This window comes from Bombus pascuorum, chromosome 13 (assembly GCF_905332965.1).
Source record: "Bombus pascuorum chromosome 13, iyBomPasc1.1, whole genome shotgun sequence".
Classification (NCBI taxonomy): domain Eukaryota; kingdom Metazoa; phylum Arthropoda; class Insecta; order Hymenoptera; family Apidae; genus Bombus; species Bombus pascuorum.
Genome location: NC_083500.1, coordinates 10222449 through 10232809, shown reverse-complemented (window position 1 = coordinate 10232809; position 10361 = coordinate 10222449). Strand labels below are relative to the sequence as shown.

Below are 10361 nucleotides of genomic sequence, written 5' to 3'. Positions count from 1 at the left end.
GTAGAGCAACGCGAATCGTGACAATCGTTCGTGCTGCGTTTACGGTAAACATGTAAACAGCCTAAATTGGTGCATAAACCTGTTTTTACGTGCCAAACTTTTAGTAAATCAAATGTTACACGGAATAATCTACAGAAATATTTAAATAGGTAACATTAGCTACTAAAGCATTTGTATTTATTTTTGTAAGATTTTGTTGCCAAAATGCGATCGATCAAAAGGGTTTTGAACTATAGAATTGGTTTCTTCTAAGAAACAGAAAATGTTTCTAATCCCATCAGTTCTTCTTTTGTGAATCTTCAAACGTAATAGCTTCAATTAATTACATTCGTAGCAGATGTAAAAAGTAACCAAAGGTATAAATTCTTTCAGTCTCTTCAAACACTTTTTGTATGATACAAAGGCTAGTACAAATTTCAAGAGATCACGTGACATATTTTAATACGTCAATGATCAATCTTCTTCATCCTTTCTTCGGGCGTTAGGCATTTCGAGCTGATTCCCCGCTGCGACAAAGGAATCTTCTCTGATTCGCGTGTAATCACCTTTGAGATTAGCCGAAAAACAAGCTGGAATCGTCTGGACGAGCGTTATAATCCAACACAATAGGGCTTACAGCCGCGTTAAGACACGAACCCTGTGCATTGCCATTACAGCTTTATTTTCTTTGTATCCTCGTTAATATTTATTGTCAATAGAGCATTGTTAATCACGATTGTAATTGGAGACGCGTAAACATGGACCAACAAGAAAAATACGCGAAAGAATCTGGAAAACAACCAAAAACTCTGAAACCGCTGTAGAAAATTACAAAAGTATTTATGATTTTTTAACAAATATAACATTTTACAGAACCGATCATGAATCTGGATAATTCAGCTCCGATAGTAGTTTGTAATTACAAAATAAAATACTTGAAGTATATCATAAGCAAGCCTGCAAAAGAGTTCAATTGTAAATATCACAATGTAGCACAATTAATTGAAACACCACGTAAAATCAACCAACAGTCAGAATACGTAAAACAAGCTAAACAATAACCAAAACAAAAGCACATTATTTTAACGCATCACCGAACTAAGTAGATACATACACTTTTAACTTATTATTATTAATCATTTTAATAATCAAGCTCTATATTCCAGTAGTTTGTAATTACAAAATAAAATACTTGAAGTATATCAGAAGCAAGTCTGCAAAAGAATTCAATTGTAGATACCACGATGTAGCACAATTAATTGACAACCAAGCTTTATATACCAGTAGTTTATAATTACAAAATAAGGTACATGAAGTATATCAGAAGCAAGGCAGCAAAGGAATTCAATTGTAGAGATACCACGATGTAGCACAATTAATTGACAACCAAGCTTTATATACCAGTAGTTTATAATTACAAAATAAGGTACTTGAAGTATATCAGAAGCAAGCCTGTAAAAGAGTTCAATTCTAAATACCACGATGTAGCACAATTAATTGACAACCAAGCTTTATATACCAGTAGTTTGTAATTACAAAATAAAATATTTGAAGTATATCAGAAGCAAGGCAGTAAAGGAATACAATTGTAGATACCACAATGTAGCACAAATAACTGACAACCAAGCTTTATATACCAGTAGTTTATAATTACAAAATAAGATACTTGAAATATATCAGAAGCAAGTCTGCAAAAGAATTCAATTGTAGATACCATGATGTAGCACAATTAATTGATAACCAAGCTTTATATACCAGTAGTTTGTAATTACAAAATGAAAAGCTCCAAACGCTAGAAATAAGTCTTTTTTAAAAAAAAAAATTCAATTCGTCGTCAGCGCATTGCAATTAATTAAATCGCACGGTAAAAATTTGCTGCCGATAAAAACTCACGAAACAAACTAAGCAGTAACCAAAACAAAATCACTTTAACACATCATCTTCGATCCACATACACCTATTATCACGTTATCCGCAGACTATACGTTATACATACACAGTAACCGTATAGCGGAATCACTATTAATTGCATGGTACAGCGTCGGTATACCGGCTGGACGGTTAAACCGTGATCCGCGAGCGTTTTGAATTCATCTTCCGGAGGATTTAATCCTTCGCAGCTATCGCCTGTTTACAGGGAGCGCAGGATCCACCGCAGGGATAGCACGTGTCGTGATTGTAGTTTATGGGGAGCTGATTGCAGGAGCGTGGGACGGTTGCAAGATTGTGGATGGGCTGAGTCGCCAGGCCTCGTCGCCATTCACCAGTGCACTTACGTATCCAGGCATCGTGTCAGTGTTTCGTTTCGTAATCATTAAGATATGCATTATCCCTCTAATGACGAGCAGCCGTGTGCAACAGCGTGTCCGATCGTGGACTCCGCGCTTCGTTCTTCGCTTCTTCGAGAGGGTACATAAATTTCACGTAAAATGGCTGTACACGAGCCTCCTTCAGTCTCGGCTCTGATTAAAGTGAAACCGTGGCTGTATCTGTCCTATAAATTAATTGGTTCGGCACCATCCCTCGCTTTTGCCCTTTTCAATGTATCCCTGTGTTTCCCGTTTAATGGATTTGCCCAAGAGAGCTGCTGATCAATGTTCACATTGCTCGCTTAAATCATATTACGCGTCAATTCCTTTCGTGTTACTAGCTTACGCAAGATGATGCAAATACACTTACAGGTCATAAGTATCGCGACACCTATTCGTTATATTTGTTGGAAAAGTCTAATAAATTTTACGTTATAAGGCGCTGTGAGAATAAAGCAATTGGTCTGTAATAAAATAATTAGGAAACGATAGCAGCGGAGAGTGTTCAATGTTTACTAAATATTAGTCAAAGTTTCTTTTGTTTTATGAGGAAATAATGGATGCACAACATTTTCCGTTTTATATTATTTTGTCGAATTACGTATGATCCATTTTGTTCTATCAAAATAAGGATCACAACGTTCGATAGATTAGGTTTCATGTTCGCATAAAGATGCATCGTTGTAAAAGACGGGTCTGTAAAAGAAAGACATTTTTCAGACAACCTAATACAATCAGGTTTCCTAATACGTAGATACTAACGACCGGAGGTGTAAATATATATTTTCATTAAATTTTAAATCAAACTCTACACGTACAAAATAATTTGGAAGTTTCGGGAAGCTACGAATAATACTATTATAGGGGATTCTCGGAACAGTCGATATCGAGACAAAAAGACAATTTAGTCGAATGGCAAGCAGTGAAAACGAAACTCTCAGGAGCAAATTCCATCACCAGCGAACAGAGATCATTCAATTTCGAACGCCTGGTCCCAAGAGTGATTTTCAAAGACAGTCCTGAATCTGCGCGTAGATCTAACCTGGCCAGAGGTTTCCAGGTGTCTATAGGTAAAATGATCAATCGGTCTATCGGGAATGATTCACCGGAAGTTTTCAAGAAAATGTCTGGCATCTATATCTTGGAAAAATTCGTGTAAAATGGGACGACTACAAAGAAACATCTCCAGTGGAATGTCGTTAGTAGACGCGTACATATAACATTTTATATAAAAATTCGTTTGCCTCTTGCACAATGAAAATGTGCTTGTTGATGTGTCAAAATCTTGTAATTTCGTCTAAACTTTAATTTTACCGAGTAAGTAGAATAACTGACGAATATGGAGTAAGCTTCCGATGTAAGCTCTATTCTATAGTATTTTCCTTAAACTAGAGAAATTCTCCTTCGATAGAAAACGTAATTTTGTCGTAAACGATTGCAGTAAAAACATCAGTTGTAAACTTCTATTTCTTCTTTTAATTTATATTTATTTTCCATTCTTAAGCAAAACATTCAGCAATCCAAATCCTTCAGTACTCTGTACCTACGCAGAATCATTTCCAAAAATATTTGACTAAAACGTTTCAATGCGTACGAAATACGGTGCACACGGTTCAGCGAAGAGGGTCTCCGAAAAAGTCCTGCTCCTCGTAAAATTAATCGTCATCGAGATCACGCCCACCAGGTTCTCGCGAGCAAATTGTTCCCAACTATAGTCGCGTCAGTAGGAGGGTAAACTGTCTCCACTGTGTGACACCGAGAGACTTGTCAAAATACGTCAATGTATAAGTAATAGTGCTGGTTCTTTCGCTTTTTCAGCCTCGGTCCCAAGAAACGGGAGACGAGTGAGCCGCATCCCGGCGCGAGAAAAGGGGTGAATGGATGACAATTAGGTGGATCGTCGTCCTTCGGGAATATTTCCACGAGCAGCAGGCCTCGTCTACCATGTGTCTCTTCAAAGCGAGATTCCAAATATTTCAGTGAAAAACTGAAACTCTCTGGGGATAGCGACAAACCATCGGTAAATCCCTTACAATTGAAGCAATGTTACGAGTCAAATTTTACAAACTACAAATTAATCGGTATTAATAAATTCTCCTTTGTAACAGTCTGGCGATGAAAGATCCATCGCAAGTGGATATCAATAATTATGCAAATCATTTTACTCGAATTGCAACTGGCGTTGTCAGAAATTGAACGACGCATTGACACTAATATAGATGTATTTTACCGTTATTATACAGCGATGACTCGTAATGCATCGATGAATAGCTACTTCGGATTCATAATATCTGTATACTATTCGTAGTAATTCCACCGAATGGTTTGAAGGATTACGCAGTCTTAATAAGAGATTGATGCAACGTGCAATAAGTGAAAAAATATTTTCATTCACCCATAAAGACTATTAGACCTCTACCTATGATACAGTGACCTATGGAGGGCCAGTAAAAACTCATGTGTCTGAAGATCTAACACGTACATTTAATAGATGCAGTCAACGAACCACACGTAACATGACCAAAAAGCGCTGGCAAACGGTTCTGACAGAGCAAATGATTCAACAAAACTATCAGCCGCGACCGGCTACATCGTTGAAACGGCTCGTTTCGTCATCCTCTTCCCTCTCGCGCAAGCTGGCCAGCTAATATCTCAATCGTTAAAGTGGTTTTCGTCGGTGGCTGGGTATCCACCTATGCACCTATAGCAATAACCTATACTAAAGTACATTACACGAGCGTGGCTCGATAATACGCGGCCATTTTCATTTACCAGTCAGGCAAGCCGCGTATAGGCAGAGGGAACGCGCATTGGCAGCTTCAGAGAGAACTGGTACATCTGTACCACGCGAACAGAGAGAAAAGGAAAAAGATAGAAAGAGAGGCCGGAGTCGTCAGAAAAGCACCGGCCATTACGAGTGTTACAGCGGCGGTTCGCGCGGCGCGTCAAAGAGCGCTCATTAAATGCTGGCAATTAACTGCGGGCCAAGCTCTTGAAGGTTCTCCTCGAGAACGAAGCCAGAGCTTCGTTCTTTTCCTCTTTCTCTCTCGTCGCGTCCGCTCCAGGGTTCTCTCTTTTGCACGCGCTTTCCGCGTCGACCCTCGCAGCTGTAAAAGCGACCCACAACTATACGTATACACAAATCGGCCCACACAATTTAACGCAACCCCTTGCCAACAAGAACGATCGACGTGCCACCCATCCATCTATCACGTAGTCATTTAACGCTGCGCAACTTGACACGATAGGAGAGAGAATTTTTGGTGAATCGTAGAACTAAGATTTTTCGCATTTCGGGATAAATTGATGATCCGATTGTTGGAAATCTTAAATATTAAGATACGGGCGTACAGTCCATCTATCATACACGTCGGTGGTGGAAATCTAGCACAGTGTAGCTTATCTTAGCTTCCCGGTGGATTTGCGATTTAATTTGCTGATCTATCGCGTATGGATGTTGAAATTTAGTCGAGTAGATCTACTGCGTTAGGTTTCTCATTAGGTTCGATAATAATCATGTTGATAGGAGATACGTATGTATAGGAGAAATTGTGATTATAATGCTATTATCGTATAGCTACTGTGTGATAGTAATGGTTTTGCAATTGCTGCTAATAATTAATTTAGTAAACGGAAATTCGTTTGCAAAACTGTGTGAAAGATGGTGCACGTATGTCGAGCTATGTTCGCATTTAATTTAGTTGCAAGTATCGAGCTTAGCTGGCGGAAAATGAAATTCAAAGGAGAATCTACATCTATCGAGTAATATAGAATTTGTTAATTTTTATATGAGCATTTCCTGGATTAAAAAAAAAGTAGGAAGAGAGCCGAGGCTATAATTCGAGGGACGCGATTATAAAAGTTCACGAATTAATCTTTTTAATTAGTTTTTTTTTAAATAAAAATTTGATCGAAACGTGGACATACTATGACCATCTAGCGGCAGAGAGTGAAGTAATTTCCTCATGACGAAATTAAAAGATCAAACTTCTCTTACAAGCATAATTTTTGAATTATTTAGGAATTAAATAGAGACTTTAACTTTGTAATTAATTAATTATATACATGTAATTGATGCAGTGTCCTATGGATATAATGGATGGAGCCATCTGGCAGCGAATCAGTGAACACTAACCAGTAGTAAAAGTATCGGTAGTTCATCATAGATGGCGCGACCAGATTATTTTAGTTGATTGTATTTATTTATGTACATAGAAATATCTTTAAGAAATATGATATTCACGTCTGACATTTTATATTCCTAAAAAGGATGCACAATTTTCGATCAATTTTATGATAGCATTGGTACAGATAAGCATAATACGAAAAGTATTTATTTTATTGTAAAGTACCATTGAATTTTTTAACTATATTTCTCGAAAACGTTAATCAATATATATACATATTTATAAAAAAATTACACCTTTAATGTTGAAATATTTTCATCAGTCACTGTATGTATAATAATGTATAATATATACGTACATATGTATATACGTATTTGCTTGACGTTCTATCTGCGAAATACGATACGTTCGGAGATAGATACACTTCCAACAATTGTTGATTCAAACGCGGTCGATTTGCCGCCAGTCGAAACATCCCCACCCCAGTACGAAAGTTGATGGACGAAGCTGCGGGTTGCGGGGCAGTCGATTGTGGAAGCTTGTTGCGTGAAGACGTATGAATTAACATTTCTGATACGTATCCTGTCAATTGCGTACTACAAATTTGTTCTACTATCTTGTTACCTTCTTATACTACTACGAGGCATAGGTTTGTTTTATTACATAAGTTTATTATTATAAGAAAATCAAGTATTCTTTTGGGTTCCTTTTTATTTTGCCCTTGATCATACGTTGACTGTTACTTATCGATAGTTTGTATTTTGTGCGTCTGAATTAGATTTCATATTCGATCGTTATTTGTTTTTAATGTATTTGATTCTAGCTTTGTGTATTTATTTTAGATTATTTCTTTTCTTTTGTACAGGTAGCTGGTTAATGATGTGGTTGGCACGAAAGGAATATAAATTCGAAATATGGACGAAATATGCAACGAAATATAGAACGACATATCGACGAAATATAACATAGACGAAAATATGGCGATTCTCGATTAATTTAATGGCTTCCGGTGATCTGGTAATGTTTCACTCATTTTAATGAAAGCAGTCACGTTTGTATTGTCTTTTCATTGAATCATTGAAAATATTTAGTATACAATTATTTTTCTCATGACACGTATATGATATATGTAATAGAATAATTAACAATTTCATACTTTTTTGAGAATATGAAGATTTTTAAGATGCAAGACAGGAAAGTTTTAGGATACAATTAGAAAAGATTATACAAATCGCATTGCTAGGTTGAATATATCGAATAATTTCTTTGTTATAAATGAATTATAAGAATTATTTCGTTGTTTTAATCTATGTATCCCAAAATATATTTGTAAATAATTAAACACAGAAGATTTTCATATTCACAGTAAATGTGTTGAATTTTGCTGCATTTCCCGCACAATTTTTTACCGTGGCAATATCGGACTTTCTCAATCTTACGAAGATCAGGTTTTTATTATTTTACACTTTTCAAGTAATCAACACCATCCTTAAAAACAAATTATAATATTCTACGCTTTTTCACAGGTTTCTTCCAGCCTTCACTTGTTCCATCGAAATTGACGATCCCGAATTGATGATTCCGGCTTGATCACGACTTCCTTCAGGATACAACGATATCGATGACAGTGTTCTTCGCGTTTAATGGTGAGTCGCATGCATTTTTCTTCCTCTGGTCACTCAATCATGTCGTAGGATGAAAGGTCCGAATCGACACGGGTGATTGGTTGTATACGTAGAATTTTTGACGAGTATAGTGACCCCGGGTATTTATTATACCCGTGAGTAGTAACATTTTCTGGTCTATATTTTATTTATTAATTCAGGATAGGTTTTCTTGCACATCGCGTTTTATTATATTATTTTATAATTATTATATTATTAGATATAATTAGTATATATATACATATCATTGAAAAGTATACAATATATTCAATACAATTATTTATAAAATTAAATTATATTCGGCATTACTATATATTTATAAAGTCCAAATATCTATATAAACATATATATATATGAGTATTGAAATAAACGACAAAATGACTTCGTTTAAGTATTTTGTAGTGAAGAAGTCTGATACCTTCAGACTTCGTTAATATGGAAATTCAATTATGATTAAAGTTATTATAATGCTGATGAAGATTATAAATAATATTTATTTTAATCTTTTACTTAACGATGGTATGGAACAGTTTTATTATTTAAGTATACACAGTATAATTTCAGTAAAAATATGAAATAGGGAAGTATATGTTAAAGTATAACTTTCTCTGCCCGTTATGTTGGATGTTATCAAATTTCACGTGCAAGAAAACACTTCGCGACAGGCAGATTTCAGAATCAAAACAAGTTTTGAACGTTCCTTTGTGTTTTCAAAGATGTGTTTTGATAAAAATATCGCCTGAGGATATTTCGAGTAATAGAGTTCATTTAGAGTTTATTGTTATCTATTGATATAAATATTACTTGCATTAAATCTTAATTTCTGTTTAATAAATATGTATATTCTTCGTTAATTTCCTTCATTACAGTTTAATAGTTTAATTGTTCATTAAAATAATAAAGTAAAATAAAATTATTAAAATTTGAAATGAAATTGGATTGCAAAATCAAAGAATATTAGCCCGTTAGATACAAAATATAATAAATAAGTTAATCATATTTTTAGCATAGGATTTTCAGGTTTAACCCCTTCCATGTTCATTGTCAGAATCTCACTCACGTGCCCAGGTGCGTCGTGGGTGGGAGGAAGGCAATGGGCATGATGAGTAGTCTATAAGCTTAACAATTTTTTCAGCGACTGACGTTGCGTTAGCGTATCGTGCACGACGTATTTTCCACCGAGTGTGTATGTGGTTAGGCTGTGGAATTGCGTCGTTCTTGTTATTTATTATAATCTTGAAATAGTTATGGATTCGAAAATATGAATCCAATAACCATTGGAAATAACAATATTAATAAATAGGTATAATGGATCATAAATAGTAATATTATTAATGTCAGTATTAAACTGCAGTGAAAATTACATTGATTAAAATACGATGATCTGTTCTAGTCAAATTATTTCTTTAGATGATGTGCATATACATGATTATATACGATCATGAGTATTTAATTAAAATTGAAATTTAAATATACCTGGATAATTAAAGTTGAAATATACAGAACATTTTTACGCAATGGTCGCTAGCCATCGTCAGTCGATTTCAGGAAAATGGTACGTACATTAGAGTGTGAAAGTTGTATGTCAAACTCGGGTGTCGGAGGCGTCCCGGGACGTCTCTCTAGTGTAGGCTCTTGCGCCCGGGTTATGTGTGAGAACCGTGGAGTGAGTGTGTTGGTGTGTTGTCTGTTTTGCTATTTTTTAAATATAGAGCTAGGTAGGATAGGTAGCATACTTTCTGGTATGAGTGTTAATTATAAGTAGGTAGGGTCGGGCAGGTTGGCACAGTCTCTGGACGGGTAGGCGCGATTTCGCGTGTCCAACCTGTTTCAGGAAATTTGATTTGAGAAATCGAAGGCGAAGCTGGCATCAAGAATGGAGCATACCATTAGTCTTGAGCCTTGCCTGTCGATTTTTCGAATATCGCGGTCGTGATCGCGAGTGGGTTCCGAAACGAACGTTTATTGCTCGAGCTTGCACATGCGAACGGACAGCGGTCGCTATGATCGTTGATCGTCCATGTGCACTGGGAATAGCATCCGCGATTTATCTTTTTATTTTACCTTTATAAGTTATTTTTCATTTTGCGATTAGAAAGACTCGAACTAGATTTAAGTTTCAGCGGGCATTGCGCTCGAAGAAAGAAGAGGCCATGAGCCGAAGAGGCCCGGCAAACTGCCATTCAAGAGGGCAACTACCAATGGCTCTGCATCCTCTGGGTCATCCAGAGTATGGAAAGTCATTCTCGTTACTACTTTGTCACTATGCTCGCTTTTAGTAT

General features: G+C 36.1%; 1 long non-coding RNA gene across 1 annotated transcript; it reads left to right on the top strand.

The window, feature by feature from the left end:
- Positions 1 to 7306: 7306 nt before the first annotated feature.
- On the top strand, positions 7307 to 10001 carry LOC132913639 (uncharacterized). Its single transcript, XR_009659418.1, has 3 exons — positions 7307 to 7432; positions 7782 to 7863; positions 7942 to 10001. It is a non-coding gene; the product is annotated as an uncharacterized LOC132913639 (long non-coding RNA).
- The last annotated feature ends 360 nt before the right edge of the window (positions 10002 to 10361 follow it).